The 26,909-nt window shown below is 43.6% G+C and overlaps 1 protein-coding gene across 6 annotated transcripts in view; it reads left to right on the top strand.

Annotated features, from left to right (window-relative positions):
- The window catches only part of LOC121286718 (receptor-type tyrosine-protein phosphatase delta-like), a 471,126-nt gene that overhangs the window by 62,047 nt on the left and 382,170 nt on the right, over positions 1-26,909 (top strand). For 5 of the 6 annotated variants that reach the window (XM_041203736.1, XM_041203735.1, XM_041203734.1 and 2 more), the window contains exon 2: positions 18,721-18,834. The exons of the other annotated variant lie outside the window; for it this stretch is intronic. The gene's annotated coding sequence lies outside the window, so the exon portion shown is untranslated. The remainder of the gene's footprint in view (positions 1-18,720; positions 18,835-26,909) is intronic. 6 annotated transcript variants of the gene reach the window in all.

Below are 26,909 nucleotides of genomic sequence, written 5' to 3'. Positions count from 1 at the left end.
TTTGAGACAAAAACAAAATTACCTGGAAAAACTCAGCAGGTCTGGCATCATCGGCGGAGAAGAAAAGAGTTGATGTTTTGAGTCCTCATGACCCTTCCACAGAACTGAGTGAATATAAGGAGAGGGGTGAAATATAAGCTGGTTTAAGTTGGGGGTGGCGGGGGTGGGGAGAGAGAATTGGGGATTGGTGTGGTGTGGTTGTAGGGACAAGCAAGCAGTGATAGGAGCAGATAATCAAGAGATGTCACAGACAAAAGAACAAAAGAACACAGAGGTGAATATTATCTAAACGAATTGTGCTAATTAAGAATGGATGGTAGGGCACTCAAGGTACAGCTCTTGTGGGGGGCTTGGCCTAAATAGCCAAGTGGTTATGGTACTGGGTTTGTAACCCCAAGATCAAGAGTTCAAATCTCACAATGGCAAACAATGAAACTTCATCTGAAACAGATGGAAACGGGTTTGTACTCAAAAGAGTTACAGCTCTTGTGGGGGTGGGGTGGAAAGACTAGCAGGGCATAAAAGTTTTAAAAATAATGGAAATAGGTGGGAAAAGAAAAATCTATATAAATTATTGGAAAAACCATAAGGAAGGGGGAAGAAACAGAAAGGGGGTGGGGATGGAGGAGGGAGTTCAAGATCTAAAGTTGTTGAATTCAATATTCAGTCCAGAAGGCTGTAAAGTGCCTAGTCGGAAGATGAGGTGCTGTTCCTCCAGTTTGTGTTAGGCTTCACTGGAACAATGCAGCAAGCCAAGGACAGACATGTGGACAAGAGAACTGGGTGGAGTGTTAAAATGGCAAGCGACAGGGAGGTTTGGGTCATTCTTGCAGGTGTTCTGCAAAGCGGTCCCCCAGTTTACGTTTGGTCTCTCTAATGTAGAGGAGACCGCATTGGGAGCAACAAATGCAGTAGATTAAGTTGGGGGAAATGCAAATGGAATGCTGCTTCACTTGAAAGGAGTATTTGGGCCCTTGGACGGTGAGGAGAGAGGAAGTGAAGGGGCAGATGTTGCATCTTTTGCGTGGGCATGGGGAGGTGCCATCAGTGGGGGTTGAGAAGTAGGGGGTGATGGAGGAGTGGACCAGGGTGTCCCGGAGGGAACGATCCCTATGGAATGCCACCAGTGGGGGTGAAGGGAAGATGTGTTTGGCGGTGGCATTATGCTAGAGTTGGTGGAAACGGCGGAGGATGATCCTTTGAATGCGGAGGCTGGTGGGGTGGTAAGTGAGGGACCCTATCATGTTTCTGGGAGGGAGGAGAAGGCGTTAGGGCGAATGCGCGGGATATGGGCCAGACATGGTTGAGGGCCCTGTCAAAGACCGTGGGTGGAAAACCTCGGTTAAGGAAGAAGGAGGACATGTCAGAGGAACTGTTTTTGAAGGTAGCATCATCAGAACAGATGCGACGGAGGCGAAGGAACTGAGAGAATGGGATGGAGTCCTTACAGGATGCGGGGTGTGAGGAGCTGTAGTCGAGGTAGCTGTGATAGTCTCAATCTCTGGTGATAGACTGTCCACCAATATCCATTACAAGCCTACCGACTCCCACAGCTACCTCGACTACAGCTCCTCACACCCCGCTTCCTGTAAGGACTCCATCCCATTCTCTCAGTTCCTTCGCCTCCGTCGCATCTGTTCTGATGATGCTACCTTCAAAAACAGTTCCTCTGCCATGTCCTCCTTCTTCCTTAACCGAGGTTTTCCACCCACGGTCATTGACAGGGCCCTCAACCGTGTCTGGCCCATCTCCCACGCATCTGCCCTCACGCCTTCTCCTCCCTCCCAGAAACATGATAGGGTCCCCCTTGTCCTCACTTATCACCCCACCAGCCTCCGCATTCAAAGGATCATCCTCCGCCATTTCCGCCAACTCCAGCATGATGCCACCACCAAACACGTTTTCCCTTCACCCCCCTGGCAGCTATCCATAGGGATTGTTCCCTCCGGGACACCTTGGTCCACTCCTCCATCACCCCCTACTCCTCAACCCCCACCTATGGCACTTCCCCATGCCCATGCAAAAGATGCAACACCTGCCCCTTCACTTCATCTCTCCTCACCGTCCAAGGGCCCAAACACTCCTTTCAAGTGAAGCAGCATTTCACTTGCATTTCCCCCAACTTAGTCTACTGCATTCTTTGCTCCCAATGTGGTCTCCTCTACATTGGAGAGACCAAACGTAAACTGGGCGACCGCTTTGCAGAACACCTGCGGTCTGTCCGCAAGAATGACCCAAATCTCCCTGTCGCTTGCCATTTTAACACTCCACCATGCTCTCTTGCCCACATGTCTGTCCTTGGCTTGCTGCATTGTTCCAGTGAAGCCCAACGTAAACTGGAGGAACAGCACCTCATCTTCCAACTAGGCACTTTACAGCCTTCTGGACTGAATATTGAATTCAACAACTCTAGATCTTGAACTCCCTCCTCCATCCCCACCCCCTTTCTGTTTCTTCCCCTTCCTTTTGTTTTTTCCAAGAATTTATATAGATTTTTCTTTTCCCACCTGTTTCCATTATTTTAAAATATTTTATGCCCTGCCAGTCTTTCCACCCCACCCCCACTAGAGCTATACCTTGAGTGCCCTACCATCCATTCTTAATTAGCACATTCATTTAGATAATATCACCTTCAACACCTCTGTGTTCTTTTGTTCTTTTGTCTGTGACATCTTTTGATTATCTGCTCCTATCACTGCTTGCTTGTCCCTAAAACCACACCACCCGCCCCCAATTCTCTCCCACCACCCACCCCCCCCCCCCCCCCCCCCCCCACCCCCAACTTAAACCAGCTTATATTTCACCCCTCTCTTTATATTCACTCAGTTCTGTAGAAGGGTCATGAGGACTCGAAACGTCAACTCTTTTCTTCTCCGCCGATGCTGCCAGACCTGCTGAGTTTTTCCAGGTAATATTGTTTTTGTTTTGGATTTCCAGCATCTGCAGTTTTTTGTTTTTATCAATTGCTTTGAGACGTCTGGTGTTTTTGTAAAGCGCTATATAAATTCAAGCCTTTTCTTTTCCCTTGCTGGTGTGAAATGAGAAGTTGGTGCTTCTCACAATTTAAGAGGCTGTTGTTGATACCAGCCATGATTAAAGTCTGCACAACTTAGCCTCAATAGTTAATGGGCTGCTTCCTAACCTGGTGTGCACGCAGCAGCCTCTCCACTCCTGCTGATGCTCCTCATTGACTGCAAGTACAGACCTCATCAGATCCCCATTAGAGCTGATCCTGACACTGTTCTGCATTGTGCACAAGCTCCTGTTGCTTTATGCTTTTATTAAGATAAATATCATTTATTTCCAAACATTCAGCTGCTGACATTTGAAGAATAAACCTCATTAATCAGCTTAATAAGGATCAAATACCCTTTGGAACATCCTCTGTGCTGCTATCATGTCACCGTCTGTCACTCTGTCACACAAACAGTAACAAACCCAGCGGTACAGGCAACCCGATGGCATCGGCTCAGCAATATTTGCAGATTGCAAGAGCGCCAAGACTCCAGATACTCATTATCCCAGACTCCATTAATCTTCAATTCCACAGGAGCACAAACTAAAGTGCTGATCAAAGACCAAGAGGGAGAAAAGAAACAAACCTCCAAGAGTGTACAGCACAGAAACAGGCCATTCAGCCCAACTTGTCTATGCTGCACATGAGCCTGCTCCCACTATATTTCATCTCACCTCATTGAGCGTGTCCTTACATTACTTTCTCCCTCATGGGCTTATACTAGCTTCCTCTAACGTACATCATTCGCCTCAACTCACTACAATCAGGAGATCCACATTCTTACTGTTCTCTAGATAAAGAATATTTTTCTGAATTCCCCGTTGGATATATGGGTGACTTTTTTTGTATGGCCCAAGTTTTGGTCTCCCCTCAAAGTGGAAACATTTGCAGGTTGGTGTTAAAGCCTCCATTTGAGAGAGTCGGCAGTGTAGCAGGTAGAGTCTGTCCGGTGCCTTGCACTGTGGACCTGTAGGTCATGGCTTTATGCCTGCTGTCTGATGATGATGAGAAGCTGGCTGCTTCACTACGGGGGAGGGAAAGCATTAGAAGATAAAGCCGGCTCCTCTTGTGCACCTTCTGGCACTGCTTACTCGGCGCCTGGGATCTGTACCTTTGCATGTGGTCTCTGGCATACTACAGTGAGGGGGTTGGGGAGGGCCTAAACAGACGGAGAAGATTATAATTAAATTTTAAATGAAAATGGGAAGGTATGCATTGAGTAATTGGTTAGTTCACTTTACTTTCAGCTTGAGAGCTGGGCTTAAATCCAGCTAAGCTGATGGGTACAGTCTCTGTCTTTTTTGTGTGTATGTGTTTGTCTCTCTCTCACTTTTTCTTTCTTTCTCTCTCTCTCTCTATCTCTGTCTCTCTCTCGCGCTTTCTCTCTCTCTCTCTCTCTCATATGTTTCCATCATCTCGCATTTTCTCACTGTTTCTCTCAGTTTGTTCCTTTTCGCCCTCGCTCTTGCCTTCCCTCTTGCTCTTGCTCTTTCTCTCAAATTTGGGCAGCCTTACTTTACACCGGCTCCAGTTACCATGACTGTACAAAAGTGCCTGTAAGTCTGCATATTCTGCGCCTGCATTCCCGTGGGACCAGCCCACATGGGTGTGGATTACACGAGTCCAGTAGGGAGCACTCTTATGAGGCTGGTGGTTTCATTCTATTGTTGAAGCTGCTCCTAACTTGTCCTATCAAACCTCATCTGGGATTGGAGAAGATGGAAAAACACCAGGTTCTTACAGCACTGACAAGTGCCAAAACATTTAAATAAAATTGTAGGTTGCTAATACATAATGAGTAAAATCCCGTGATTGCACACCTCTTACTTGATTTTGAGATGTTTTGAGTATCAGTTTTATTTCCGTCTCTGGAAATGCAGCAGAAACTCATCGCAGCACCGATGATAATTTGCCTCTGTCTTGTTTTTTTGAGTAATCCTGGAATTCTACTGTGTTTTTATGAACCAGCCAATTACTTAAAGGCATCCTTTATAATTGAGGGGTGTGTCAGTTGCCTCTTAGCAGAGATCCTTGAATGCTGGAGAAGCAGAAGAGTCTAGGGACTTGGTCAATCACTAGCCCAGTGCCACTTCTGTCTTTATTGAAGCCCAAGGCTGATTTGGGAGCATCGCCACAGATGGAAAGAATCATGAGAGAAGGTAATGCAGCTAGAATGATAGTAATGGGACAGCAAGCTCGAGTTTGAAAAGGCTGTGAAATCATAGGAAAAAGGAGAGACTGAAAGTGGAAAAACTTGGTTTTACATGCTCCCAATGCCTTCCATTCCTTGCAGTCGACTAATAACTCTTGTGAAGTTACCGTTCCTTTTGGTAAACATGGCAGCCACCTTGTGCATTGCAAGATCCCACAAACAAAGTGCTTATTCTGTTCTCCTGATGTTGATTGAAGGCTGGATGCTAGCCAAGTGACTAGATAAGCCTTTTGAATAGTGCTATGGAATTTTGTTAGTGAACATAGTGTTACACAATGACCATAGTCTGTTACTAATGCCTAAAGAATATGGAAGGCCCAGGTTTTATTCTTGTTCTGGCCGATCACTGCTTGGGTGGCATTAGGGAAAACACAGTTGCTCTCTGCTGATATGATGGTGTTGGTGGTGGGGGAGGGAGAATCAACCTTGTTTCCTGTCCTTGGTCGATGATTGTTTCTTCATTATTTCTGGATGACAACGTGTGGACATTAAGGTAGGGTTCAGTTGATCAGTCTTACAACAGGCCAGCACAGACATGATGGGATGAACAGCCTCTTTTTGTGCTGTAAGATTCCATGATCTTAGTTATATTTCCTGCTCTCTGACTCACATAATTCCCATGGAATGGCCTGTTGGGTTAGGTAATGGAGCATTATCCTAGCCCAGATGGCCCTCAACATGATTCAGAGCCTTCAGGGGGTGTGTTGCAGTTGGGGGAGGGCTGGTGGGTTGGAGTGGGCGGGGAAGAACAGAGAGAGAGGAACAAAATGTAGGCCATGATCAGCCACTAGGAATCTTTCTGCATCTTATTTCCAGCTCCCACCCACACAGATCTTGAGAGGAAATTCAGTATTAAATTTCTTTTTCTGTTTTTCTAGGCAAGGTTACTGATGAAAGAACATGAAGTACTTTTCAATAAAGCCTGAAGGGCTTTTTCAATTATTATTCCAGAACTCGGATTTTGAAAATATTGTGTTTAAAAATGTATTTTCGGGAAGAGATGGAAAGAACCTTAGAGGGATAGAGAGAGTCAGTGGGACACACGCATTGACCAAAATAAGTAAAATGATAAAAGGAAGAAATGAAAGGGTAACAGAAAGACTATGCCTTTATGTCAAGCCTTTTATGACCTCAGGACAGCTGAAATTGCTTTGCAACTCAGGGAAGTGTTTCCAAAGTGTAGTCATTGTTGTGATGTAGGAAATCTGGCAGCCAATTTGGGCACAGCAAGCTCCCATAAGGAGCAATATGATAAATGACCAGATTATCTGTTCTGGTGATGTTGATTAATAGAGATAGGAACAAAAAATCTGTTCCAATCATAAGGGATAAGAGTTTCAGTGGAACCGCTGCTCAAGATTCACTCCTATTGTAGAATCCCAGTGGACTGTTCTCTTGGTTCTACACCAAATACCCTCGCTGAGGTGCAGGTCATAAAGTTTCCCTCTTGATCTATGTTGGAGCAGGCAGTGATCAGGGGGCTATAATTGCCTGGAATAGTTAAGGGGGAAAAATCCACTCCCCACTTATTTCTCATTCATGTTAAGTGATAACTGGGGGGGAAAGTGCCTCCACAGTCAAACAGTGCTCTCAGTTCAGGCTTGTGTGCACAAAATGGTTGCTTAAACATGATTGCAGGGAGCCTCAAGAAAATACCTAAAAAGAATAGCATCTTCCAGAAAGAATGGAAGAAAATTGAAAGATGGGAATCGATATTTCAATGGCATTTCCTGATGGTTCCTTTTCCCTGTGATTTTCTTAGACTAAACACTCCCTGTCTGTTGAATTCCAATGGACCCAACCTATTCTGCTGTCTATTACTCTTTCCATCTCAAGTTCATCATACTTCAGACATCGCACCTTAACATGTCAAACGTTTTTCAAAAGAGAAGGATAATCAGACATTTACAAGTATTTGCCAATCCACAGTTCTGCTCACCAGCAATTAACTCTGGGTTTACACCAATCAGACTTTGTGGTCTTAATGAACGATACGTTTTGAACCAGAGTAATATTTTGGTGTGTTCTATATGTTCAGATCACTGCACTTACACGGAAGATCAGAACTTCAATAAACATTTTTTTAAAAAGTTACCTCAGTCATTACAACTTCCCATTTCTTTTTTAAGAATAAGCCAAATGGACAGCACGTTAAACGTATCTCGTGGCAGCTGCCAGGTGCCAGCTGGAGCAGCAGCTCACATTAGAAGTCTAATCACTTCCAGGAGAAGCCCAGCTTTCGATTTGAGTTGCTGGATGAATGATTAAATAGGTTGCAGCACAAAGGTTTGCAAATTGGTTATTTTTAATCTGAACCATCTAAAATCTCTGATCCCAGCTGAAGATTTATTGGGAAGCCTTTTATGGGCCCTATCAGTATTCCAGTTTGGAATCTGCTTTCTAACATTCAGAATGTGACCTTTTTGAAATGCAAAATTTAATATTAAATTTTGAAAGATATTTTACATTGAAAAGTACAGAAGTAAATGTTATGGTTGTTGAACATGTTTTTCTTTCTATCCCTCTTGCTTCTCTCTCTCTCTGTCTCTCCCCACTCTTGCCTTTCTCCCTCTCCCTTTCTCCCTCTCCCTTTCTCTCTCTTCCTCTCCCTCTTCCTCTCTCTCTCCCTCCCCCCTCTCTCTCTCCCCTATTTAGCTAAGACATAATGATGAGGTTATTGTATGATAGTGCCAGATATGGTCTAGAAAACTAAGCATCAACACGGTGCCAGTTTGCTCAGCCCTGCTTTCAGACTGGTGTTTAGTGTGTGGTGAGAGGCGGGCTGGACAGAGTGCTGCTCTACTCTTTCCCCTCCCTCCCTCTCCAATCCCCATCGCAATGTTTCTATCTTCTACCCGATCCTCCCCTCTCCTGAAAGCAGGGTTTCTTTTTGGAAGACTTTGCCCAAGTGAGCATTGGTCATACGAGAGCCCAAACTGCACCCATCAGTCCTGGAGTGGAGAGGGGCCCATCGCAGCCTTGCCCATGTCCTATCTTGGCTCACTATTTATGCACACTCAGCAGGAATCATTATGTATGATTTGCCCAATCCCTCCTAACCCAGCAACTGTAGAGTCCCAACTCCTGCCCCAGCTAACTCACTCAATAAGGACAGGAGAATCAAACCTGGCTTGAAGAGTTCCATTCACAAGTGTGTAGTGGGTGGGTGGTGGGGATGGAGGGTAGAATTCAACTGTTCCATCACTTAGAGAAAGGTTTTGAAATTTTGACATTAAGTAGGTCCAGTGTCATCACTCCCAGAATAATTGATGTACAAAGCTCCCTAGAAAGTGCCATCAGTTGGTGATTATTTGACGGGACATTCTTCTGCCTGGTATTTCAAAAGCAATCCATAGGAATAAGGTCATTTTTCCATGATATTCCTGGCTGCCCAGTGTCCAACTACACCACTTGGGGTCATCTAGATATTGGCACATTAGCAGCAGGAGTAGGTCATTCAGCCCTTTGTGCCTGCTCCAGTATAGTAAAGTCCCACCATTCACCAGGGTTACGTTCCCACAAAACCTCGCAAACGGCAAAATCACGAACAACAAACATACTTTACAATAGGACTCAAATAGATTGGTTCCAGTCATCCTAAAATTTGACTTGTATAAATGATCAAAGACAATAAAAATTATGTTCTTAATAAAAGTGAAGAGAAATTTACTGGAGAAATTGTTTAAAAAGACAAGAACAATGTAAAAATTGTCTCACATACAGTGCTTTACTTAAGAGTGGAGATGGATTGTGATCAGGAATTAAATTAGAGTAACAAGGAACACTCGCATGCAAACAACGGCAGAGGACGTGCACATAGTGCGCACTTTCTACTGCAAGAAATATGTCATGGACACCTTCCTATTTTAAAAATTTCCTTCAGGCGTTTTTTTCTTTTCTTCAGCATTTTCTAAAGCTGACTTCTTTGTTTTATTCTTAAAACTGCGGATAAGCGAACATTTGGGCCCTTATGGGCGATCTGGTGTACAAAGACGTGCGCGGATAAGCGAACTCCCGAAAGGAGGTCGCGAATGGCAGGATTTTACTGTATTCAGTTAAGTCATTGATAACCTGCAAGACAACTCCATTTACTTGCCTTTGCTTCATGATACTCTTCCCGTGATACAAATGACCTATTCCCGTTCTATTAACATCTGAAAACACGTTTAATTATTACATCCTCCCCTCCCACAAACAATGGATGTGATTTTCTGTGCGCAGCGGGTAACAAGCATGGAGGTACCTTTTAAAGTAATCAGTTCAGAGATTTCTCACTAATGATCTTCCTTCCAGTCTGTTCATGGTCTGTTTTTAAATTGAAAGGTTAAGGCACGTACTCCATGCTGACTTTCCTGAAATGTTGGATCAATCCTCAATGCGCAGGCACCTCTTTTTGTTCTTTAGGCAGAAGTTTTTTATTCATTATTCAATACAAAAATATTTACTCTCCCCAAAGGATCCCCAAATATGTACTAATGGATTACATTTTATGCTGCCTTTAATGTGGTATAAACACCCTGAAGACACTTTACAGGAGCGTTATCAGGCAAAAAATTGACACCAAGCCACATAAAGAGACATCAGCACAAGTGACCAAAAGCTTGGTCAAAGAAGTAGGTTACAGGACAGAAACAGGCCATTCGGCCCATTATTACTGTGCTGGTGTCTTCCTCTGTGTGAGCCATCTAGTCTAATCAGATTAGGTGACACTCGTGGCTCGATGATAGGATAGACAAAGAGCGATATTGGTCTACCCTCACCCCATTTCCCTTTCCTTTAGCCCATTCCCTGGAAACCTGTGGGTAAGATGAGGTGCTCATCTCTCCACCCACCCTGAAGGTTCTTGTGAGTGAAACTTGATTTTCCAGGAAATATGAGAGCACTTCAGTCATAAATCCTTAATTTAATTTTTTTAATTATCCCACACTCACTAGGATTACATATTTGTGTAGTTTGTGCTTACATTTGATAAACTGACAGTGATTTATTTTTCCTAAATCCTTTAAGCAGAAAAAACAATTTTTCAGTGTCCAATGCTGACCTAATATGCTCCCTTCCTAGTGATAATGTAAAGTTCTTTGGCCTCTGACCCTGTGTCAGAAAGCCAGGATCATCCATTCTAATCCCAATTCATTACCTCAGTGTCCAATCAGCTTTCCCTGATGGATTTCAGAGTCTCACTGAGCAGATTGTGGTACTTACACTGTAATAAAATAAATACCATTCTGCAATTACTGGATAATCAAGCTGAGATCTTGTGATTGTTTTAAATTGAGATGCCCAGGCTAAGGCCTCAGGCCCACAGTGCAGGACACCACCAAGGTCAACAGAGTAGGTAGAAGATGATGCATTAGAGAGGGTACAGAGGAAATTTACGAGGATGTTGCCAGGACTGGAAAATTGCAGCTATGAGGAAAGATTGGATAGGCTGGGATTGTTCTCCTTGGAACTGAGGAGGCTGAAGGGAGATTTGATTGAGACGTACAAAATTGTGAGGGGCCTGGATTGAGTGAACAGGAAGGGCCTATTTATTTTAGCACAGAGGTCAGTGACTATGGGGCATAGATTTAAAGTGATTGGTAGAAAGATTAGAGGGGAAATGATCAAAGATTTTTTTCACCCAGAGGATTGTGGGGGTCTGGAACTCACTGCCTGAAAGGGTAGCAGAGGCAGAAGCCCTCAACTCATTTAAGAGGTGTCTGGATATGCAGCTCAAGTGCCAGAACCTGCAGGACAGACCAAATGCTGGAAAGTGGGATTAGGCTGGGCGGCTCATTTTTCAGCCAGAGCAGACACAATGGGCCAAGTGACCTCTTTCTGTGCTGTAAACTTTCTATGATCCTACGAGGTTAAATGTGAAATAATGATGCCAAATTTGGCTTATAAAAATCTGTAGATTTCAGGAGAAGAAAAAGAAGACTGTGGGAGGTGAGGAGTTCCACAGTTTCGAGTAACAGAAGAAATGAAGACTCTTAATTTCAACACATGGAAAACATTCAGCAAAGGAGACGTTCATTTGTATAGCACCTTTCACATCCTCAGGACATCAGAAAATGCTTTACAGCCAATTAAACAATTTTTGAAGTGTCATTACTGCTGAAATGTAGGAAATGCGGCATCATTTTGAGCGCAGGAAGCTCTTCAAAACAGAAGTGTGATAATGACCAGATCACCTTTTTTTAGTGATGTTGACTGAGGGATAAATAAGGGCCAGTGCACTGGAGGGAACCTCCTCTGCACCTCTTTCAAATAGTGGCATGTAATCTTTTGTTATCTAATAAAGAGAGAAAAACAAGAGATGTTGCAGCAGAAAGAGAGCCTATGAACCAGTCAAGTAGCTGCCACTCACTAGCATGCCTTACGTATGAAGATTTTTGAATGAGGTGTGGAGGAGCCAACAAAGCTAGGTGCAGGTGAAGCAGCTTCTTTGACCCATCTACATTGCCCCTCTGTAAAATCCCCCATCACAGCATCCAGCTGCATCTTGAATTAGTCAATTTTTTGCCTCTGCTAACCTTCCCCAAAGGCCATTGCTGGTATTTATCACCTTATTGTGGAACTGTGTGCAGGCTGGAAGGGAAGCAAGAGAAGAAACATAATGTAATAACACATTCACAGACAAATACTAGATGTGCTGAGAGAGGATGAGCTGTTTTAAGAGGTGTCCTGTCTGTGATATAGTGTTGCAGATCAGTGAAATACACGGACTGTGGAATGGATTCACTGCTTCAACAAACCTGTCACAGCCAACTCTGTCCAATTTACAGGTCTCAGTCCAATGGAGCAGTGTTCCTTTTGACTATTATGCCGTAGGGAAAGTCTAAGAGTCCGTAATTTAAAAGGCTGTCTCATCTGGGCTTACAGAATAAAATATCTCACAATCTCTCATCCATCTTCATTTGCTTCCCTTTATAAAACTGGGTATTCCCCGTCGGTGGTAAATCCCACAGTGATAGCTCTTGCTTTGTGCACCTGATCCTCCAACAATATGCTGGATTCTCTTCTGTCAGAACTTCTCCTGGCCAATCCTATAAGTTTAGTCACACCCAGTTTCCTAGATCATTATGACTTTGCAGTATTAGTTGCCATTTTATGCTGTGCTTCTTTTGTTCAAGTAGAATTTACTATAGGAGTTCCAAAATTTGATTGTTATGCCTTCTGGAGACGATCTCCTCATCAAACAGCCATCCAGACCTGGAGTCTCTGGAGATGCAGTGGTGCTGGCAGGTACTTAAGGACTCCTGGGAAATGGAAGCCAGCCAGAAAGAAGGTGACAGGTGCTTGCCACCTGGAAACTAAGAAACCTCCTGTGGCAATCCCAGAAGGCAACATGAAAATAAGTCTGTAGGGAACTCCTCCACCCACCAAGCTCCACCCACTGCCCCAAGGAGAGCTGGGTGGTCTATCTTGATGCTGTTACATGCAGCTGTGCCTCAAAATTAGGAAAGTCCACATTTTATTGTACTCAAATCATGAAGCCCACAACAGAAAAATGCCTCAGTTGTTTGACTGTGAGTCTGGCTGGGCATCATTGACTATTATTTTCATCATCATTTTATTGTCATTGGGGAACGCCACAGGAGATTTCTGTTTCTCGGTGACAAATAGCATCACCAAGGAAAAGGGTACTTCTTTCTGGCTGGCTTCATCTCCCATGGATTCTCCATGAAGTACTTGTCAGCAGGTGCCAGTCCTCCAGCATCTCTAGAGACTCCTTACCTGCATGGCTCCTGGGTAAGCTGATCTTCTCCAGAAGCAGCCAAAAAAAATGGTCTGGAAGACTTAGTACATTAATTCAAAGAGCTGCAGCTTCTGCTCATTAGGGGAGGTGGTGGGAGGAGATAGTGTAGGGGGATTGGCAGTGATGTGGTGTCCCAGGAGCTGGATTCCATACCAGATACTTCATGTAGCCTTTGGAATTTTATCCTTAAGAAATCAATCCCACAGCTAACCAGAAGTGGCTCTTTCTGCCAAGCCTCTACTCCTGGATTCTGTGACTGAGACTGTTTTGACGTTCTCTGCTCTTCATGATGCTCCTTCTATTATTGAGTTGGCTCAATTATCATCTCAGACTTTTCCTCCCAGCTGTCCTAGTTGCTGTCAGTGCCCATTGGTGGAGGAGTCACTGCCCTGTCTCTTGGTTGGCTGAAGCAGCCATTTCCAACGCAGAGCTTTGAGGAGGATTACAAGAGAGTCACAGGTGTCAGTATGGATGCCTGTCAGCTTGGAGGGAGCCCCCTGAGCTAGGTACACTGGAGGATTGATCGGCAATGAATAGAAAATGTCATACAAGCAGCTTGAAGTTTGGAAAAACTTGGTTGCCCATCTGTACTTTTTCGTCACCATTTCAGGTTTTGTCAATGGCCTGTGCTGATGTGGAGGGGAGGGTGTGACTGCTATATTCCGAGATCAGGTCATTGGCACTGTAAGGGGATGCTTAGCTTGTTGGGAAGCAGATGACTATAAGATCCTTTACTTTCGAAAGCAATGTATGCGATTGGATGTTGCAATAAGATAATATGTTGTCACCTACCCTCTGGGTTCCCATCCACCCCAGATTATCTAAATCATCAAGTTCTACACTATCAACCCTTTCAGTCATATACATCTCTTTATGGGTTGTCTCATTTATCTGAACATTATTCTTTCTCGCATCATTTCTTCTTTGCAAAGTTAGACGTTTTACTTTTTTATTGAATCTTTAGTTTATTCCATTTCTCATGATGATGATGATGATGATGACTTAATGACTGTGTTTACGCAAGGCTTTGGTGGTCATTTGGTATTTTACACAGGTGACCATTCCTCGTATATATCTAGATAGACTGTTCAATTGTAGCTGGCATAACAGCTGACTCCGATTCTGGGCATCACTCAATGCCCATACCTCTAAGTTGCTCAGAAGAGATGATTAGATAGCTAACAGGAATGTAAATCCTGACCTGAGGTATATTTTTATTACTTTATGCATTCATGGCATGTGGGCATCACTGGCAAGGCCAGCATTTATTGCCCATAACTAATTGCCTTTGAGAAGGTGACGGTGATCCCTCTTCTTGAATACAACCCAGTAGCTTGTTGCGCTGTTTCAGTGTCTGCAGGTCTGAAGTCACATATAGGCCAGACTGGGTAATGCCCACCATCTGCATACAATTAATATACAATTAACAATGGTTTCTGCAGGGACACTTAGGACAAGTGGCCATTGCTCATGTGCAAACTTAACACAGAGTTTCGACAAGCTCATAGACTATAAGTAGGGAAGCAACTTTAACCTTAGAAGAACCTCCATTGTTACATGATTGTGATACCTTTCCCATTTCCCAACTCAGCCATCCTGTGGCCTCTTTGAGTGGGATAGCCAATTAAGTGCTGGATTAAGGACCATTTGATGCTATGGGCCATGCCCACTAGGAACTGGGCCAACATAGCCCAAACCCAAGTCGCATCAGGCCCTTAGAATCAGCATTTACCCTCTGAATTGGGATGGTGCTAAAACTGGATAGACAAGTTTCTTGCCCACAGCGCCACCCAGTTAACTCCACTTCAAAGGCATTTCAAGTTCCAAAGATTATAAACCACATCTTGCACGTCTCCTGATTTTATTGGAGAGGAACATGAGCTGCCCCGTCACCGCAGGCCCTCAGAGTTGCTGATGTCTCTATCAATTGTCCCACTCTTTTGCCTTTCTGCACAAGATTACTTAGGAAGCTTGTCTGCATCACCTGAGGTCATTAGCACCAAAGATGGTGCACAGCCCTTTAAATAACTGCTGAAATAACATTTTAACATGTGAAAAATCACTGTCTGCAACTATTAATAGAGAATGTGGCTGCTGGAATTCTCACCCTTCCACCGCTGATGGGAAGCTTTTCGAGCAAGAGCTATATGGCCTGCAAGGACTACAGAATGCAGCCCTAATCCCTCCTCTCCACCCCACTACCCCCACCCCAATTCCCAAGGAAATGATTGTATATTGAAGGTGGAGGTGACGGTTGACATTTTTACATGACACTCAGCTGCATGACCCTCGAACTACCAGCCTCCAAATGGTGCAAGAACAGTATCTAAATAGCCCCAGCAGTTGAAGCGAAGCCATTTAATAGCACTGCCTCTGGAACAGCAGTCAGGGAGTCTCATCTATTTAATTCTGCAGTCTAAAGGTGTTTTTGCAGGAAATGTATCTAATGGAAAGGGGAACTCATTCTTATGCTCTCACTATCAAAAAGGACCTGGAAATTGGGTTGCCTAGCGACTTTGACCTTTTCCCTCTGGGAGCTGGGTTCAAATCCAGCTCTTACTGATGGGCTGAAAGTCCTCTGCTGGCTTTAGGGATTGGTAGGGGTGATTGTGGCATAGTGGTAATGTCACTAGACTGGTAGTCCGAAAGGCCCCAGGTTAGTGCTTTTGGGACATGGGTTCAAATCCCACCACGGGATAAATCTGGAATTGAAAATTAGTCTCCATAATGGTGACCATTAAACTATCATTGATTGTTGTAAAAACCCATCTGGTTTACTAATGCCCTTTAGGGAAGGAAATCTGCCATCCTTGCCTAGTCTGGCCTACATGTGACTCTAGACCCATAATAGTGTGGTTGGCTCTTAACTGCCCTCTGAAATGACCCAACAAGCCACTCAGTTCAAAGGTAGTTAGGGATAGACAATGACCACATCCCATGTAAGAATAAAGAAAAAAAATTGGGTAGTTTTAATCTAGTTCTAGTGGACTTGGGCTATATTACAAGAACTGTCTCCAATTTGGCACTAATTGGCAACATGACAGTGCCACAGGGATGACAAGTATGGGAAATGGAAAAAGAAGTGCAACATTGATGGAGCTAGAGCTGATTTTCTGAGGTTAGGCCTGAGAAGAGAGAGACTTGGATGCTTTTTATAAATTGGACCCAAACAGGAGTAAGGATTAGGAGAACTGCTTATGTAAATGATGAACACCAGCAAGGTTGAGCCCAACAGTCTATATTCATGTGTAATTTCTATGAAGAAAGAGAGTTGGGAGGTGACTAATGATGTAATCAGAGGTTGCTATAAGGAGGCTTTTCAAAATGGAAAGAGATGTGGCAAGGCAGGAGAGTTTCAGTGTGTGGAGTTGAGATGGCTGAAAGGTCTTCCAAAAAATGGAAGAGCAAAAGAAAGTGTAGTAAACCTGAATTAGAAGAGAGAAGAATTTGAGGTGAGATGCTCTCCTTCACTAAAACCCTCTTTAAAAGCCACCATTTTGCCCAAACTTCTGGTCACTGCTCATGATATCTCATTCTTTGGTTTGGTGTCGGTTATTGTACGATGACATTCCCACAAAGTGCTTTGGGATGTTGTTCTATGTTAAAGGTGCTATATAAATGCAAGTTGATGTTGGTGGACTGAGGCAATGGAAAAATATGAGGATTTTGAGATCAGTGGAAGGCAGCAAGACAGGGTTGATTGGTGAGGGTGACTTACCATTAGTGAACAGCAGAGTTCTAGACCAGGTAGATTTTATGGAGGCTACAGCTGGTTAGGCTTAGTAAGGAAGTGGTGCAGAAATCTGCCAACTGTGCCTCAGTGGGTAACACCTTCACCTCTGAGGTTTTGGGTTCAAGTTTCACTGCAGAAATTGAAGCACATAATCTGGGCCAACACTTGGGTGCTGCATTGTCAGAGATGCCACCTTTCCGTTGAGACATTAAAACAAAGCCCTATCTCTCTATGCAGATGTAGCAGTCATAAGCCACTCTTTTGAAGAAGAGTGGAGCCCTGCCCAATAACTACCTCTCTGCCAACATTACTGATGCCAATTATCTGACCATTTTCACGTTGTTATTTGTGGAACTTGCTGTGCACAAATTAGCTGCCGCGTTCCCTATGTTATAAACAGTGAGTAAACTTCACAAAGTACTTAATTGGCTACAAAACACTTTGGAATGTCTTGAGATCGTGCAAGGTGCTAAATAAAATGCAAATTTTTTTTTTACTTTAATTAAGGAGTTGGCCCAGTGCATTTGCTCTTTGTAAGGCTCCCCCTTGAAGTGAAAGTGGGAGAAGGGTATAGATTGAGCATTGCCTACGCAAAGTTGGCTAAAGTTTGTACAGGCATAAATGCCCGCTCAACACACATCACATCTTCATTGGTATTTGAAGAGATTCACACAAATCGACTGTCAAATGCAATCCTCACCTGATGTTTGATTGCACCTTGTTTAGGATGATTTGCCTCTGCTGTGAACTGTCTTGGGGGTTAGGCAGAGAGACTGAAGGGGGAAGAGAGGAAAAATTGGATAGGAAGAGAAAGCACTCAATTTTAAGATACTTGATCATATTTAGCCTCCACAGAAAGGTTGCTTTTGTCACCTCATCCTCTTTTTGACTATGGCTCCACCATTGGCAAGGTAACATGTATAGCTTGTTTAATTGGGAGATCTTCGCATTGTTAATTGCATGATAGGTCAGTTGCGACACATTCCCCATGACAACAGTGATGCCTTGATGCTGTTCAACTTTAGGGCTGATTGGTTTCATGAACAATTGACCTTCATTTCATTTTTTGGTTTTTATTTCAGATTCCCAGCATCCGCAGTACTTTGCATTTGTAAGCATTCAGTCACCCAGTTTTTCAGTCTAGAGTGAATCTTTTCCTTATTCTTTCATGGGATGTGGGCCTCAGTGGCCAGGCAAGCATTTCAAGCCCGTCCCTAATTGCCCTTGAACTAAGTGGCTATTACTTGCACAAAGGTAGAAAGGGCTTAATTTTAGGGGAGTTTGGGTTGGGGTAGGTGTGTTAAATGGCTCTTATTAATCATCGCTAAGCACATAAACCTGTAGAGGTACTTATCGACCATCTGTGGAAACGTGATTGAAACATTGATTTATAAAGTTTTATTTTACCACCAATTTCCCCGTTTTCCTCAGGTGTTATAGATCCTAGGTTGTCCGGACAGGGAATGTCAGCAGGGTATTCAAGTGTCAAGAGGCCTTGTGGACCCTGGCTACTTTTTCACCCATCACTCTGAGGCCAACAGCAATACCCCACAGAGATCAGCTGCACAACATGCAATGCGAAACCTTTCTATGGGCAGTCAGTTTTCTAACTGTGGGGACCTAATGTCATTCATGACCACCCCTGTGCCATCCTAAAGGCATGGAGACACAGGGTGCCAATAACATGCCAACTTCCAGTGACAAGGAAGTGCCACCTACTGGTAGCCTTGTCTGAAATTAAATTTATTCTTGAGATGAAGCAGGGAAACTTTGCAGGGATTTTTCATTCACATCAGGCCAAGCTGTTTTGTCCAAGACAATATTTCTCAAGACCTTGACCTGAAAGATGACAGTTAGCAACAGGCTACCATTGTTCTCCTATCAACTCAGCACAGAAAATAAGTGAAACTGTGCTTAGTGTTCCACAAAGGGAAAGAATACAGTACTGTATTAATATTCCTATCTGCTGCTTTCTTTTATAACCCTAAAAGCATTTTTACATCTTTTCCACTAAACAGGGCTTTTGTTGATATAGCTACTTACTCCGATCAGTAACAGTCCAGAATACTTGACTAAACCAATCTGCACACAGAAAGTACTACAAGCAGCATTTGGAATGAATGATCGTTTGGGTAAGTAATGTTGGCCAGAGCACTGGGAACACTGCCTGCTCTTTGTGTTGTCGTGGATGATATTTCCATTCACCTGAACGGGGAGGGTCCCAGTTTCATGCCTCATCTGAAAGATTGGACATCTCAACAGTGCGCACACCTTCAGTAGTACACCTGAGTGTCAGTCTAGTTCGCAAGCCTAAGCACTTAAAATTGTGCCTTCTTCCTTATAAACCAGAGGCATGGTACTGTGAACTGAGCCAAGCTCATGAAGGGCCAGAACCCCTACAGTTATATTCTAAAACGAGCTCTCCCTTCCCTATCTATGTAACCTCCTATAGCCCTCCAAGATCCTGTATTTCTCTATATCTGACCTTTTGTCCATCCCTCATTCCCTTTGCCTCACCATCACCATATATTCATTTGTCTGTGATCTTAGCTATGGAACTCCCTCCCTAAAACTCTACATCTCTCCCTGATCATTTAAGACACTCTTCAAAACCTATCTCTTTGGCCAAGCATTTGGTCACCTCTCCAAGTGGCTTCTTCTTCGCCTCGCTGTCAATTTTTGTCTTATTGTGTTCTTGCAAAGTGCCTTGTGACATTTTACTTTGTTAAAGGTGCTATATAAATGCATGTTGTTTATGGCTCTGTTATCATGATAACAATGTCAGAGACCTGTGAAATGAGCCACCTCAAAACTTGCTTTCTTGTAATCTGGCTGAAAGAAATATGAGAGCAGCCAAAAACTGATGGCTGCAACATTGAACACCTTGCTGTGATATTGATGGTGAGTTAGGAGCTACAAATGCTGAACTTATTGGGATTACTGTATTGTTTTGTATTGTCTTTCATATGAGATTTTAAACCTCAGCTCCATCTCCTGTCAAATGTCAGCTGGAATTCCAGAAGAATTTCCTGCTCTTTTCTCATTGATGGAATAATTTGTGTCCAGCTGAATAGCAGCCAGGGTTTTGGCATTGCGTCACTTATGAAAGATGACTCCTCCGACTGTGCAGCACTCCTTCACCACTGCACTGAACTGTCAGTCTAGACTAAGAACTCAAGTCCCGGAATAAGGTATGAACCCGTGACCTCCTGACTCAGAGGGCGGGAATGAGCAAATATATCATTCTTAAAGCTCCTAATATCATTCAGGGTGCTGGTCCAGAGCTTCATGACGTCCATAAAGTATCCTGATTCTCCAGGCACTTTTAATTCATTTTGCCTCTCCTTCTACAGTGCGATGAATCTCTTTAACAGTTCTACATATCTGTCAATGACTACAGTGAAATCTGCATTATCACCATCTGTCTTCGGCAAAGCTAATCTTCATTGATTAAGTATGAAGAAGCTGAGTCATGCTACAATGCACTCTGAAATCTCATCTTTCATCACCTGTTGGCCTGCACCGTGAGAGTTTACAGGCTATACAAGCATGGAGTGAATCAAGGTTTAGTCCAATCTTGCCTTCAGCTAATGTCTACTGATGTACATATTTTAGCAGGACTAGATGGACAGCCAAGAACATTTTGACTTAAGGTCAGTAATTGGAGTTGGGAACGTCCTAGTATAAATGGCTCAGTTCCACAGTGGTCAGACCAGTTATGGACCGAGCCACCAGAGTGTTCTGTCAATTTGACACTCAAATTGCTTATCTAAGAAAAGAGGCCCAAGTGAGGTTCTGCCTTTAGTGTACACAAAAAAAAAAATTCAACCCCCTTGTGCTCTGTGTAGCTATGTAGGTATATAGACTTGTACTTCTAATGCACCTTTTGTGACCTCAAAAGTTCTTAAAACTATTTACAGCCAATGAGGTCCTAATTGAAATGTAACTACTATTATAATACAGGAAATGCAGCAGCCAATTTGCATGCCGCTGTCATAAACAGCAAGCGAGAACCCAGAAGGAAAAGAAACAGTAAAAACTGAGAAGTAAGGATACTGGTCCGAACTGTTTTTTGCCTTCTGGGAATGATCAGATGATCCGCTTTTAATGATGTTTGAGGGATAAATATTGACCAGGAGATCAGGCAGAGCTCCCTTGCTCTTCTTCAAAATAATGCCATGAGATCTTTTCAGATCTAGTCAGGTGGGCAGAAAAGTGGCAAATGCAATTCAACCCAGAGAAGTGTGAGGTGATACATTTGGGGAGGTTAAACAAGACAAAGGATGCCACAATAAATGGGAGGATACTGAGAGGTGTAGAGAAGTGAGAGACCTTGGAGTGAATGTCCACAGATCCCTGAAGGTAGCAGGACTGGTTGATAAGGTGGTTAAGAAGGCATATGGAATTATTTCATTTATTGGCTGAGGCATAGAATATAAGAACGGAGAGGTTATGCTGGAACTACATAAAACATTAGTTAGGCCACAACTTGAGTACTGTGTGCAGTTCTGGTCACCGTATTACAGAAAGGATGTAATTGCATTAGAGAGGGTAGAAGGAGATTTACGAGGATGTTGCCAGGACTGATAAACTGCAGCTATGAGGAAAGATTGGATAGGCTGGGTTGTTCTCCTTGGAACAGAGGAGGCTGAGGGGAGATTTGATTGAGATGTACAAAATTGTGAGGGGCCTGGATAGAGTGGATGGGAAGGGCCTATTTACTTTAGCAGAGAGGTCAGTGACTAGGGGGCATAGATTTAAAGTGATTGGTAGAAAGATTAGAGGGGAGATGAGGAAAAGTGTTTTCTCACAGCCAGAGGCTTGTGGGAGGCTGGAACTCATTGCCTGAAAGGGTAGCAGAGTCAGAAACCCTCAACTCATTTAAGAGGTGTCTGGATATGCAGCTCAAGTGCCGGAACCTGCAGGGCTATGGACCAAATGCTGGAAAGTGGGATTAGGCTGGGCGGCTCATTTTTCGACTGGTGCAGACACAATGGGTCAAGTGGCTTCTTTCGGTGCTGTAAACTTTCTTTGATTCTAGGATCGAATTGAGAGGGCAGATGGGACCTCGGTTTAACATCTCACCTGAAAGAAGGCACCTCTGGCAACATAGCACCTCCTGTGCCGTAGTGGAATATCGGTCTAGATGATTTGTTCAAACTTGAGACTCAAGCAATCCATGGCTGACACTTAATACATGTTTGTATCTCCATCCAGACAGCATGTCTCAATCTTTATCTGCTACACCCACTCATTTCCTTGGCCTTCTGTGCTTATGGGTAAGATGCTGCTTAAATAGTGCATTTTGAACTTATGGCCTGTGGGATGCTCATTGGGGACAGAATTGAAATTATCCAAACTGCTTTTGCTAAGAATTATTGACATGTGGCACTGAGACATGTCTGGAGGCCAGAACCTTTCAGCTGCCTGTCTAGGTTGAGTGACTACTCGCTTGCTCTTAACTTGTGCGTCCAATCTCCCAAAAGGCCTGTGCACTTCACTGCTCAAATTCACCTTTTGCTGAAAATGTTCTCAGACGTTCAGCTTGGCTCACCCTCTCCTCCAAGTCTGAAAACTGTAGGTTTGAAGCCGGCTGCAGAAGCTGAGCAAACCCCAGCGTAGTTGTGCAAAATTCCACTGAAACAATCATTCTGCTCAAGCAATTTGTGTTGGATTTAATCCTGCAAATAAATAGCCCCAAGTACCTACCTTATTCCCATATAACCTTTCTAGCCTTATCCTTTAGCCACCTATCTAACTTATTCTTAAAGATTAACATATGATTTCTGCTTAACTCACTAACTCTGATATCCCTTGGGTTTTTCTTGCTCTGGCCTAAGTCTCATATGTTTGTATCTAGGCATCATCACCCAGGTGAGATATTTGACTATTAACATCGCAAGAAAAACCTGAGTATCTGCTGATTGTCACGTTGTTGTGTGTGGGAGCTTGCAAATTGGCTGCTACATTTCCTGTATTATAACAGTGCCTACACTTCAAAAAGTACCTCATTACTTGAAAAACGCTTTGAGATGTCCAATGGTCATGAAAAACACTGTGGGCCGAATCTTCCTGTCCCTCCAGGAGGCGGGCAGGGGAACTTAATTTGGTGAGACCAAGAATCAGTTTCCTGACATTGGGATGAACTTCAGTAATTCTGTTCTCGGGGCTTTAAAGGAGGGTCAAAGGTGAGTTGAGATTCCCGGTGAACAATGTCAGGAAGCTCTTTTGCATGCATTAGCATGTCATGTATGCTCATTAAAAGGCCATCTTGCTGAAAAGATACTAATAGCATTCTAATACTAAATAATCAAGGGGCAAAAGAGGGGAGGAAATAAATACAATAACTATCACTAGGGAAAAAGCACTAGGGAAACTAATGGGGCTAAAGGCCAATACGTCCCCTGGACCTGATGGGTTGCATTCTAGGATATTAAAGGAAGTAGCTACACAGATAGTGGATGCACTGGTAGTAATCTTCCAAGAATCCTTAGATTCTGGAAAAGTCCCAGAGGATTGGGAAATGGCCAATGTAACATCCTTATTCAAAAAGGGAGGGCGACAAAAAACAGGTAACTATAGGTCAGCTAGCTTAACATCGGTCATTGGGAAAATGTTGGAGTCTATTGTAAAGGATGTAATAGCAGAGCATTCAGAATTACATAATCTTATCATGGAGAGTCAGCATGGATTCATGAAAAGGAAATCATGCCTGACAAATTTATTAGAGTTCTTTGAGCAGGTAACAAGCAGGATAGGTAAAGGGGAACCAGTAAATGTAATATATTTGGATTTTCAAAAAGTGTTCGATAAGGTACTTAAGTAAGGCTACTTAATAAGATAAGAGCCCAAGATGTTGGGGTAGTATATGAGCATGGATAGAAGATTGACTAAATAATAGAAGACAGAGAGTTGTGATAAGGGGGGCATTTTCAGGATGGCAACCTGTAATTAGTGGAGTGCCACAGGGATAGGTGGTGCTGGTGCCTCAATTATTTACAATATATATTAATGACTTAGATGAGGGATGTACTATCGCCAAATTATGAATGATACAAAAATAGGTGGGAAGGCAAGTGGTGAGGATGACACAAGGAGTCTACAGAGGGATATAAACAGGTTAAATGAATGGGCATAAAAGTGGCTGATGGAATATAATATGGAAAAATGTGAGGTTAGGCACTTTAGCAGGAAGAATAGAGGAGCTGAATATTATTTAAATGGAGAAAGACTGCAGAAAGCTGCAGCACAGAGGGATTTGGGGGTCCTAGTGCATGAATCCCAAAAAGCTCAAGTTCAACAGGTAATAGGGAAGGCAAATGGAATGTTGGCCTTTATTTCAAAGGGAATGGAGTATAAAAAGAGGGAAGTCTTGCTAAGACTATACAAGGCACTAGTTGGATCAAACCTAGAATACTGTGAACAGTTTTGGTCCCCTTATCTAAGGAAAGATCTACTGGCATTGCAGGCAATCCAGAGAAAGTTCACTAGGTTGATCCCCGGTATGGAGGGATTTTCTTGTGAGGCCAGGTTGAGTAGGTTAGGGCTGTACTCATTGGAGTTTAGAAGAATGAGAGGCGACCTTATTGAAACATGTAAGATTCTTAGGGGGCTTGACAGGATAAATGCTGAGGTTGTTTCCCCTTGTGGGAGAGTCTAGGACCAGAGGGCATAATCTCAGAGTAAGGGGTTGGCCATTTAAAACAGAGATGAGGAAAAATGTCTTCTTTCAGAGATTGGTTAATCTGTGGAATTCTTTACTGCAGAGAACTGCAGAAGCTGGGTTGTTAAATGTATTCAAGGCTGAGATAACCAGATTTTTAATCAGTAAGGGAATCGAGGGTTACGGGGATTAGGCAGGAAAGTGGAGTTGAGGATTATCAGATCAGCCATGACCTCAGTGAAAGGCAGAGCAGACTTGATGGGCTGAATGGCCTACCTCTGCTCTTACATCTTATGGTCTTATGAATTAAGTTCCCCCAGCAAATTAAATTCCACACCATTGAGAAATTAGAAAGTCCACTTTTATGACTGTATGTAAGTGGCGTGCGCCTGGTGAGGCAGACTTCTTCCATGATTAATGGTGAGTTCCCGATGCATTGCCCTCTTTGGGGAGTGTCTGTAATTGCCAGCCTATGCTTGAGACCAGGTGGTTGCAGTGCAAGTTGCATCGAGGATGACCTAGGAAGGCAGGGAGGGGTAGCGGGGGAGGTTTGAGCAGTGGCCGGGCAAAGGTGGAAGGAATAGCGCGGGCTGTCTGAGAGCCCTTTAAGTATGATGCCCGGACTTTTGACCCCATGAGGTAACGGCCGAGGATGGCAACTTCCTCCCTTCCCCATCCCTGTCACGAGAATCTGCGAGCTTCTCGCAGATGCATACATAATGAGCTGTCCAGTGCAAGGTCATGAGTAGTCAGCCCCAGCGGAAATCACTCCCACCGAACATTAGCCGGGATTTTCCGGCCCCTTCATGCCGGGATCCTCCACTGGAGATTCGGCAGCCCAGACAAAAGTCCATTGACTTTTGGCAGGACCGGACAATCCGAGTGGCGGGTGGGGCCAGAAAATTACGTCCTCAGACTCCAGAACAGAAGATTCCGGCTTGTATAAATGCAAGTCTTTCATTTCTTTTTTATCCTATTCCGATGGCAGTATTCAGAAGAGGTTCCCTATCCAGCATTCCTTCCTTAACCAACATTCCCATTGCTGAGGTGTACATAAAATAGCTGTTCCAGGTTTCCAGGTAACAACAGTAATTGCAGTTCTTCGATTGTATATGAAGTGCTTTGAGATCACCATGAGGCAGGTCGTGTAGTATCTTTTTCTTTGGTAACTAATGCCTCCAGAGACACAAAATGCATTACTTTCTATTTGAAGTCATTGTACATTGTTGTCTCACATTGAAAATACCAGTACAATTTCACAAACATAAGGCAAAACTCATTAAGAGACCAAGGTAATATTTTAGTAGGGTTGGGAGTGAGAAGGATCTTGGGGTTTTACCTGAGTTTGAGTGTTGAGATGCTGGCATTTGTTGCCAACTCGGGTTGAACGTATTCCTGGTGAATTTATCACACGACTTCTCGTCTCCAATCAATCCTCTCCCCCAGTCAAATAGCCTTTTCTCCTCCTCTCCAATAATTTTATAATTAATGAATGAAAGTGCTCAATGAAAATGATAAAAATATGCAGTTTTCAAAGACTGTGATTTTTCTCCTGGCTTGTTCGCAGCAGTGTACAGATTAATCTTTAATTCCTGCAGGCTTGACAACCCGCCACGGGACAGAGTTATTCACGTGAAGTATACGGTCCCAAAAACAACTCTCATTCATATATAGTGCCTGTAAAGTAGTAAAACACCCAACGCTACTTCACAGGAGCTTATCAGACACAATTTGACACCAAGGCACATAATAGGACAGGTACCTTAGACAAAGAGCTGGATTTTAAGGATTAAGGATTAAGTGAAGCCCAACGCAAACTGGAGGAACAGCACCTCATCTTCCGACTAGGCACTTTAAAGCCTTCCGGACTGAATATTGAGTTCAACAACTTCAGATCTTGAACTCCCTGCTCCTTCCCCACCCCCTTTCTGTTTCTTCCCCCTTCCTTTTGTTTTTTCCAATAACTTATATAGTTTTTTCTTTTCCCACCTATTTCCATTATTTTTAAATCTTTTGTGCCCCCCTGCCCCCACTAGAGCTATACCTTGAGTGCCCTTCCATCCATTCTTAATTAGCACATTCGTTTAGATAATATCACCAACTTCAACACCTCTGTGTTCTTTTGTTCTTTTGTCTGTGACATCTTTTGATTATCTGCTCCTATCACTGCTTGCTTGTCCCTACAACCACCACCGCCCCCCCCCACTTCTCTCTCTCTCTCCCCCCCCCCCCACAACCCCGACCTTAAAGTAGCTTATATTTCACCCCTCTCCTTGGATTCACCCAGTTCTGCTGAAGGGTCAAGAGGACTCGAAATGTCAACTCTTTTCTTCTCGGCCGATGCTGCCAGACCTGCTGAGTTTTTCCAGGTAATTCTGTTTTTGTTTTGGATTTTAAGGAGTGGCTTAAAGGAGGAGAGAGAGGTGGAGAGGTTTATTGAGGTAATAACAGAACTTAAGGCCTTGGCATTTGAGGGCACAGCTGTCAGTGGTGGGGTGAAGGAAATCAGGGATGCAAAAAAAGGCCAAAATTGGAAGGAATGCA

This window comes from Carcharodon carcharias, chromosome 14 (genome assembly GCF_017639515.1).
Source record: "Carcharodon carcharias isolate sCarCar2 chromosome 14, sCarCar2.pri, whole genome shotgun sequence".
Classification (NCBI taxonomy): domain Eukaryota; kingdom Metazoa; phylum Chordata; class Chondrichthyes; order Lamniformes; family Lamnidae; genus Carcharodon; species Carcharodon carcharias.
The sequence above is the reverse complement of the archived record's forward strand: the minus strand, read 5'-3'. Positions and strand labels throughout refer to the sequence as shown.